Below are 9,455 nucleotides of genomic sequence, written 5' to 3'. Positions count from 1 at the left end.
AACGATTCTGAAATTACGCTATCTTCAGTGAGGACCGACATATACCATGAAAATTATGTCGAGCGCTTGCTGGCACAAAATCCGATTGAAATATTGCATTACACTTTGATATAGTCGCAAAACTTTCAAAGCATTATATCCTCGAAAGAATGCTGTAATCTGCACAGAAATACTGATGAAAACACAAGTCCGACCTGGAAAGATTGGCTATTTATTTTTTTTCAGCAAAGTAACGTTTTAGTCTCCGTGAATTTACAATCAGTCGATTGACGCATATATGAAATCGATTGAATTCTATTCTCGTCAATAAACGGAAAGGTCGTTCTGCACAGTCGTCGTTTTTTAATTGAAGTGACGAAGTTGAAGCCCATCATTTCCAACAATCGTAGATATCTTTACATCGTCACAAATATCTGCAGATAGGGTATTACACTACGCCATCTTTGAAAATGTGGTATTGTGGCATTTTCTCTCCAACTGAATGATAACAATGTGATTAAAAATACATATAAATATGAATTAAATTAAAACATCGCTCTTCGGGACTGCGGAAAGGCCGTGTTTCTTCTCTTTCGACGTGCTTCTGCTTCTTCGAAATCGATTGGTTGAATTAAATTACGGTTGGAGGCGTTCGTTTCAATCGGGTCACTTTCAATAAAACGATTTCATATACCGCGTATTTTTCTGGAAATGCCTAAATGAGTCTTTCCAAATTATTAAATCATCGGAAAAAACAAATGGAAGTATTTATTTTGTACTCGCCGTCCGTGACGCAATTGCGGTCTGCCTTCGAATGAAGTTACGACAAGTACGAAACGATTCTAAAACTACGCTATCTTCAGTGAGGACCGACATATCCCATAAAATTATGTCGAGCGCTTGCCGGCACAAAACCCGATGAAAAAATCGCATTACACTCTGATATCGTCACAAAACATTCAAAGCATTATATCCTCGAAAAATATGCTGTAATCTGCACAGAAATTCTGATGGAAACATTTTTATCAGATATTGTGTATTTTAATTTGCTGTCACGTATAAGGTTGTGTTCTTTGTAAAAGTGCCGTGTAAGAGCCCTGAACGTAAGTCCGACCTGGAAAGGTTGGCTATTTAGTTTTATTTTTTTCAGCTAAGTAACGTTTACGTCGATCGATTGTCGCATGCATGAAATCCATTGAATTCCATTCTCGTCTAGAAACGAATGGTCGTTCTGCACTGTAGTCGTTAATTGAAATAACGAGGTTGAAGCCCATAACTGCCAACGATTGCAGTAACTTGTCATCGTCTCAAAAATCTCCAAAGAGAGTATTGCACTGCGTCATCTTAAAAAAAATATCGTATCGTAGCATCTTCTTTATTTCAAATGAATAATAAAATTGTGATTAAAAATACATATAAATATAGATAAAACGAAAACACGCTATTTGGAACAGCGGAAAGGCCCTCTTTCTTCTCGGTAGATAAAAAGAAATTGATCGAAGTGCTTTTGCATCTTCGAAATCGATTAGTTGAATTAAATTACGGTTGGAGGCTTTCGTTTCCACAAGGTGGACTGTCAATAGAACGTTTACATATACCGCGTGGTCTGCTTTATACTCATTTTCATCAGATATATATTGTTGTGGATTATTAATTGTTGTTACATATAAGCTTATGTTATGTATAACTGCTGAATAGCGGCCCTGAATGTAAGTCCGACCTAGCCCCCGCAAAGATGGGCTATTTAGTTTCCTTTTTTAGCAAAGTTACGTCTTAGTTATTGTGAATTTACGATCAGTCGATGGCAGCATAGCATTTTTATCAAATATTCTTGTAAGATTATAAATTGTTGCCACCTATTAGATTGTATCTAATATACTACTGCTGTCCTGGACCTAAGTCCAACATAGCCTGCAAAGATCAGCGACCTTATATTTAAGTTTTTCAACACACTGTGATTTTACAATTAGTCGAGTGACACGACATTTTTCTTATGCTTGCAGATTATAATTTATTGTTGCGTTAAAATTGTTTCCCATGTAAAACAGCCCTGAACGAAAGTCTGACCTGCAAAGATCGGCAAATTATTGTCAATTTTTCCTACAAAATAACGCTTTAGCCACTGTCGATTGTCGCCTGACCTTTTTTCCGACGATATTCTTGTTGATTAAACATTGTTTTCACGTGTAAGGTTGTATCTCATGTAAATCTGATGTGAAAAACAGTAAACATACGTCTGACGCGCAAAGATCGGCAATTTATTGCTTTCTTGCAGCAAAGTAACGCTTTAGTTATCGTGAGTTTACGATCAGTCTGTTGTCGCCTGACATTTTTCATCAAGTGTTCCTGCGTCTTATTGTTTCCATGTAAACTGCGTATAACAGCCTTAGACTAACTTGGACTTGCAAAGATTGGCAAATTGGCGTTTTGTATTTTTGTCCTGAAAAGCAACCTTTAGCTACCGTGATTTTACTACAAGTCGATTGACTGTGACATTTTCGTCACAACTTAAAAATGTGGGTTTGTATTTATCACATGTAGGGTTGTGAACCATGTCAAACTGCCGTAAATATGCCAGTCCTGATCGTAAGTCCGACCTGCGAGGATCGGCCCATTAGGGTTTTGTTGTCTGGTTACAGTCAGGTTTCACGATCGGTCGATTGATAACATGACATTTTCTATCAGATATTTTTAGAGACTTGAAAATTTTTGTAACGTTTAAGGTCGTATCCTATACGCATAACTACTGTATGTGCAACTGCCCTGATCGTAAGTCCGACATGCAAAGATCGGCAAATTAGGGATTTGTTGGGGTTGTTTTTTGTTTTGTTTTCTTTTTATGAAGGTTTTAAGCAAAGTAATGCTTTGGCGACAGTGAGTTTTGTAATCAGCCGATTGATGCGTGACATTTTCTATCAGATATTTTGATGGATTTGAATTTGTTGTCACCTGTAGGTTGTATCCTGCTGTATGTACAACAGCCCTGATCGTAAGACCGACCTGCGAAGATCGGCAAATTAGGGTTTTAAGTTGTTGGGGTTGTTTTTGGTTGTGCTTTTTCTAAACTTCTTGAGCAAAGTAACGTTTTCGTGAGTTTACAATAAGTTGAGTTATGCATGACATTTTCTATCGGATATATTGATGGATTTGAATTTGCTACCATGTGTATACATGTAACAAGGTTGTATTCCATGTTTAACTGCTACATGATAGCCATGATCGTAAGTCCGACCTTCGAAGATCGGCATATTCGTTTTTTTTTTCAGCAGTTGAATGTAAAGCTTTATTTAGTATGAGTTAACGATGAGTCAGTCGTCGCAAGAAATTTTCATGAAATATTCTTTTGGATTTCAATTTGGGTTTGTAAGGAAGTACTGCATGTCGCTCAGCATGTCCATCTCCGAAATTGCGAGTGGCACCACCAACTGTAGTTCCCGTTCACTGGTGCGTACACCGTTCATCCATCTGAATACTAGCCTTTGTCATAATTGTCTCGTGTTGTGGATTGCTGTTGAGGACGCTATCAACACTGCGCTGCTGCATTTTAAAACATCGCACAGCTCAATAAAACAACACCGTTTGGGAAGTAGAACGTAAACTGCCTGAAAATTCTGAATTCTATCGTTTAAGAAGATAACCAGGACGTAATCCTATTTTTTGTAGTATTCATTCAACAATGGTTAGGCTTAGTGTGGTTTACTAGTAAACGAAGGTAGAAAGGTGTACTAGTGGAAAGTGCAGAAATCAGTTAGGCTTACACGACTAGGTAGGACTAACCTCGTGGTAATCTAACTGACTTGTTCTGGTGATAACTGAGATTTATGTATACTAAATTCAGCCTGCCTTGGCGAGTGTTTGTCTTTTCATCTCAACAGTGAGTACCGTACCAGGAAAGCACCTAAATTGTACCCATGTGTCTTGCAGAGGGAGGAGAGACGGCCTTCGAGTTGGATTTCTGGAATGGCGATGACCGATTAGCAAGGAGATCTAGATGAAGACATCCCAGGCAACTTTGGTAATAAATCTAAAAAAATACAATATTGGAAAAAATTCATTTCGCTCACTTCTCTCTAGTCTTCCCGTTTCCCAAAATGCAGAGCTTTGCAGGCAGCCTCGAGATGGTTTTTTCTACACAAGCGACACCTGGATTACTGGCCTAGGAGAAGTCGTCGACTTGCTGAATACCACACAATCCATGGTCGTTGGCTGGATGCACTCTTCACCAATTTGTTTCCTCCAAGTCCATCCAAGTAGGCTTGAGCTGTACTGCAAAAATGTGACATTTGCCCCAAACTGTATCTCCTTTTTTTTCACTGGGTTGGAAGAGAAGTCCACATATTGAGAAAAGATTTCTTTTGTGAAATTTGATGTAATGAGCCTGTGCACTGTAAAAGTGTAGGGCTTTTTAAAAAACATTCTGAAGTGATATCTACCTCCCAAAGATGTCCAACTGTTTGATAAATCTTTTGGGAAATCTTTAAAAAAGTATACTAATATTGACCAACATCTGGATAATTTGTGCATGAAGCCCGGGAATTTTTGCGGGGGCCCTGTTTTTGTTTTGTTTTTTCTTTATCACATCTCGACAGCCAGGCGACTACTTCAGGTTAGAACTACCTGTCCACCCAGTACAGAGACAGCTCTCAAGACCGACCTTTTGGAAGACGATGAACGATTGGAACCAGAAGGAACAGTGGCTTCTGTCACACCCTACTTGACTTGCATGCCTATTGGACTTCTCAATGTAAGTTTTTCGAAACCAAACTTGAGAAACCTTTCATTTTGAAAAAAAAGAAAAGTCCCACTTTTTACAGGCTCTCTAAAAATCCTTGCTTCCAGTATCCGTGAAATTATTTACTAACTCCAAATGCATGCCTCTCGTATTTCTTTCTGTTTCCAGAATGCAAAGCTTGCCAGGTGGCTTCGAGATGGATTACCACTCCAGGTGGATATGGATCATCGGACTAGCACCAGAATCGCCTTACTGCTCACTACACAGCGCACAGCTGTCGGACACTCTCTCCACTGCACCTTTCCTGTCGGCCTATCAAGGTTGGCATTTTCTGTGGTGCCCTTGTCATAAAGGGGATTTGGACAAGAATTTACCAGCAAAATTAGCTCATTATGCCCAGGCCCCTCCACACATTGTCCTACAGGGGATGTGGACGTATGGTCATATCAAAGCTACACGTGCGTGTAGGTGTATATGCATCTCAGTTTTTCAGAAAGTAAAAAAAAGGAAAACCTCCGAGTCTTTGCGGTCCTGTACCCAAGTCGCCCCCACGTGCGCTACTGGGTGTTCATTCTGTACATGAACTGCCTCTCTTCTGTGACTTGCAGAGTGTTCGAATATGCCAACCCTAATATTGGCTTCTTGAGTCCCGCCGAGTGCTGCTTTCAAGACACGCCTGTTTGCCGTCTTTAACTCCATTTACCTTCTGGTGAATAGCACCCTCAGCGCCTTCAGCATGGCTATTGAAGCCGGCTCTATCATTTCGTGTTCAGCTTTTAACCCATCCATATGTGATATCTTAATACTCTAACGTCTTTTTGCGAACAAAACGAAATGGCACAGTGGCTCGAAATCGACATGGTATGGTAAACACTTCAACCTGTTGGGCACTATATAAAAAACCCAAGTTCGTCACTTTAGGCTATGTTATGTTGATCTGTAACAATAAACCGAAACTTTTGTCCATTTTTGTCATTTGAACAGGTTCCTGAAGACACCAGCAGTAGACCGTCGAACATCGGGAGCTGCTCCTATTCACCCTGCTCAGCTTGTTTCTCATTTACTCATCATTCAAAAGAGTGAATGTTCGCTGCCTCCCTGGGAACGCTCACTCTCACTGAAACTAGGGACAAGACAGTGGGGTGAAATGTCTTCAGGGACGGATGGGGGAGGTGGGGGTGTGTGGGGGGTCCACCCCCTTTTTTCACCAATAAATAAATTAATAAAAGGAAGAAAAAGAGGGAGGGAGAAGAAAAAGGAGGGATCATACTGCCTGAAATTGCACCACAGAGCGCCCAGAATCCAAAACGGCTCTGGACCCCATGCTGTCCAGGCATTTTATCATAACTGCTTTAGTTCACACCCCCCTTTGGAAAATCTGGTATCACGCCCCCTAGATAGATAGATTAAGATTATGTACTCAAGTTTCCCCGGGAATGGCTCTTTATAGAACTATTTTCACCCCTAACTTGGATTATTTCACTCTGAATAGTCTTATCCTTGGTTTCAGTCTTTGAAAGTCCGAAAGTGAATTGGTTCGGCGGTCAAACATTTATACACACACATTCCGATTATTTTTGTTTTACTGAGATTTCTACCTTTACTAATAAATACATACACTATCAAATGAATGAAAACAATCAAGCATGAGAAAAACTGTAAGTAATATCAAAAACGAATGATTGCCAAAATGAGTGTTAATATATTATTGAAATTTTAGCCAAAGTGTGTGTGTAAACGTTCGACCAAAACTTGATCCATGCACTTTCATTCTTTAGGTTTAAAAACAATTCCTGCTTATGAAAAAAGATATCCGAAACTATTTCTAGTCAAAGAGTTTATTTACTTAAGCCTACTTTTGAAGCCCTGGAAGAGACTGGATGGAATTATTCATTTTAATTGCTGTTATTTCGTGAGCTGGAAATACTTCGTTCCAACGAATCCACGAATGGATTTTTATTCGCAAGTAATGACAAAGTAAATAAAAGTCCATCCAGTCCTTTCTTGGGCCTTATTAATGTGTAAACAATTATTTTGCATAAATCGAAGCCACAGAAGCGTACGATACTGAATTGGTTTATTCGATTCACAATGTTACTGCAACATCACAAAAGCCATGATAGACCGTTTAAATGTGTTCATTATTTGTAATATCTCCTTCAAGATGATTTCAAATGGTTTATTTTCATTGATAAGTATTCTGTTCCAAATTTCATCTGAAATTGGGGATCAATGTTTACTTGTTAACATTCTGACTTCCTTAAATACTAAATCTGCAAGAAAGTATGGATTCCATTACAGAAAACTAACCTCTGTTTACCTACATTGCATACCAGCTGCATGCGGGCTGGTATGCAAATGATAATAATTTGATAAGAAGTTCAGCGAGCCCATGCTGCAGGAGGCCAAACGCCGCAAGAATGAATGTTTAGTTGAACGACGGTGATCCAACTTGTGACAAGTTGGACCTCCTGCGGGTCCCTTCCCTCCTGGATTATTATCCAACAGTGCTGCTCTGCAAATGTAGGTACTCAGAGGCGAGTTGTTTTCTGTAATGGAATTCTCCAAATCCAAGGGGATTTTCCATACTAGCAAGAAAACGCTTCTCTATTAACATCCCTCCCAGAAAGAAAAAAAACCAACAAACAGGCGAGTCTTGGTGCTACACAGCCTTTTGTATGGGAACACGTAGTGGGCGCGAAGGGTGTGTCTTGGGCGACTTTTTCAACGAGGTTTCCTGTGCATGCGCGCTGATATGCAAATGTCGGTAAACAGAGGTGTGTATTCTTACTAGAATGGAAAATCTCCTTGAATTTTGGGAAAACTGACAGTGGCGTTGATGTAGATCCTCAGTATATCGGGCAATTGCTTAAACGCAAGTATTGGAAAGAAGTGATCCGGAATGGTCCGTCTCTAGTCTAGTGCTGTTTCTCTCCTGTGTGGTGTTACAGTGTCACGTTTCGTTAGAATAGAGACCAAGTATTTCTCGGTTGGAAGCACCATAAAGAAATCTGGACCTGCATCTCCTAAATGAAGGGGCCCAAAATGTAATTTTCTAAAAGGCATTAGTCAAAAATATGAACAAACTTTCACAAATTAATGTTAGATGTGTATTGAAATATAAAAGTACGTGAAAAACGGTTTGATTTCCAAGATAAACTAAGACTTAAGAATTTAAAGAAATAAGCATTGAAGAATTAAAATGCGGAATGGCGAGTGAACTTCCGGTTTTTTATTCTGTTCCTATCTATGGTCATGTGTTTCTGTTTGTAAGTTGAAGAAAGGATATAAATGTGATCGAATTACAAAAGAAGTGAATCAATAATAGCGGCGTATTTCTGGAGTAAGTTGTCATAATTATGAAACCGTTTGAAACTTCAACAATACAATTTTAATTACGTATGCTAGCTCACGTTTGAAAGGTCTTCTTTAATTTCATGACGTAGAATTATTAAAGAAATCCAACTAATTCCGTCTAAATTCATGTAATTCTACCACATTGTGTACAGAAAATGGGGCAAAATGGGGAAATTGAAGAACTAAATTGAAATTGGTGAGGCAAAATAAGCAGCTTGTCATCTGAAACCAAGATTGGGGAGTCGAAATGAGATTGAATACTCCAGTGACGTCTTCGCACATCTGCAGCACTGCTATCTCACTGGAAAAGGGGGTTCCAACAGACCGGAAAGTGTCGTCGACCAAACCCAGTTATTGGTCTTATTCAAAAGTGGGCCATTGAATTGAAAGCGGTGTTAATTTGTAATTATAATTAAACGGTTCAAGTCACATTAAAAAAAAATGCAAGTGATCAATGGAGTCCCAAACAGTCTGACACCGCCCCATTTAACAGATTACGGTGAATAAGATTCCCGGAACATGACAACGTTTTCCCCCTGAACATAAGGTGTATTGGCTCTCGTCATGTGCTATGACTATGAAAGCATTCTCAATCATCCCTGAAAGTTACATTTGTGAATCTGCTGAGGGTTGGGGAGAGAGAGGACGATCACTCGATAGCGTGGCTCTTAAGAAAAGACTATATAAGAGTGTGTCTTCGGACCATGTCACTTTCATTCGATCTAAACGACGCTTTGCTACAGTTTGAAACTAATTCATGGCCTAAATCCTTCGGGACGGGTTACTGACCATCTCACACGTTTTCGTGGTGATGAAAAAAAGGGTGGACTGTGAAGAATCATGAACTGTATCATCAGAATCATCTGTATCACTTACATCGCCCCTTGTGTCAAATGGTGTCAGCACCCCCCCTGCTCTTTTAGAATTCCCATGGGCGGGCATGTCATAGAGTCTATGCGGAAACGCAGCCTCAGAAGGCAAGAGTTTTGTATCATTGGAATAGGCTCAAGTAAACCTTTTGTGTAGTCGTTGTAACTGAATTGAAATAACAAAAACGGCCTCTGATACACCATCAACGCATCTGAAACAAGATATCCCCTAGTTTCTTTATAACCTCTATTCCTCCACAATCCCCTTGTTTCCCTATAACCTTCTATTCCTCCACAATCCCCTAGTTTCCCTATAACCTTCTATTCCTCCACAATCCCCTAGTTTCCCTATAAACTCTATTCTTCCACAATCCCCTAGTTTCCCTATTACCTCTATTCCTCCACAATCCCCTAGTTTCCCTATAACCTCTATTCCTCCACAATCCCCTAGTTTCCCTATAACCTTCTATTCCTCCACAATCCCCTAGTTTCCCTATAACCTCTATTCCTCCACAATC

General features: G+C 39.6%; 1 long non-coding RNA gene across 1 annotated transcript; it reads left to right on the top strand.

Moving 5' to 3' along the window:
* Nucleotides 1–578: 578 nt before the first annotated feature.
* Nucleotides 579–9,256, top strand: LOC110974116 (uncharacterized). Its single transcript, XR_015425090.1, has 3 exons — nucleotides 579–4,723; nucleotides 4,880–5,031; nucleotides 5,696–9,256. It is a non-coding gene; the product is annotated as an uncharacterized LOC110974116 (long non-coding RNA).
* Nucleotides 9,257–9,455: the final 199 nt, after the last annotated feature.

Source organism: Acanthaster planci, linkage group LG04, assembly GCF_054643075.1.
Source record: "Acanthaster planci isolate LZ-2023a linkage group LG04, COTS_SCS, whole genome shotgun sequence".
In the NCBI taxonomy this organism is placed as follows: Eukaryota; Metazoa; Echinodermata; class Asteroidea; order Valvatida; family Acanthasteridae; genus Acanthaster; species Acanthaster planci.
The sequence above is the reverse complement of the archived record's forward strand: the minus strand, read 5'-3'. Positions and strand labels throughout refer to the sequence as shown.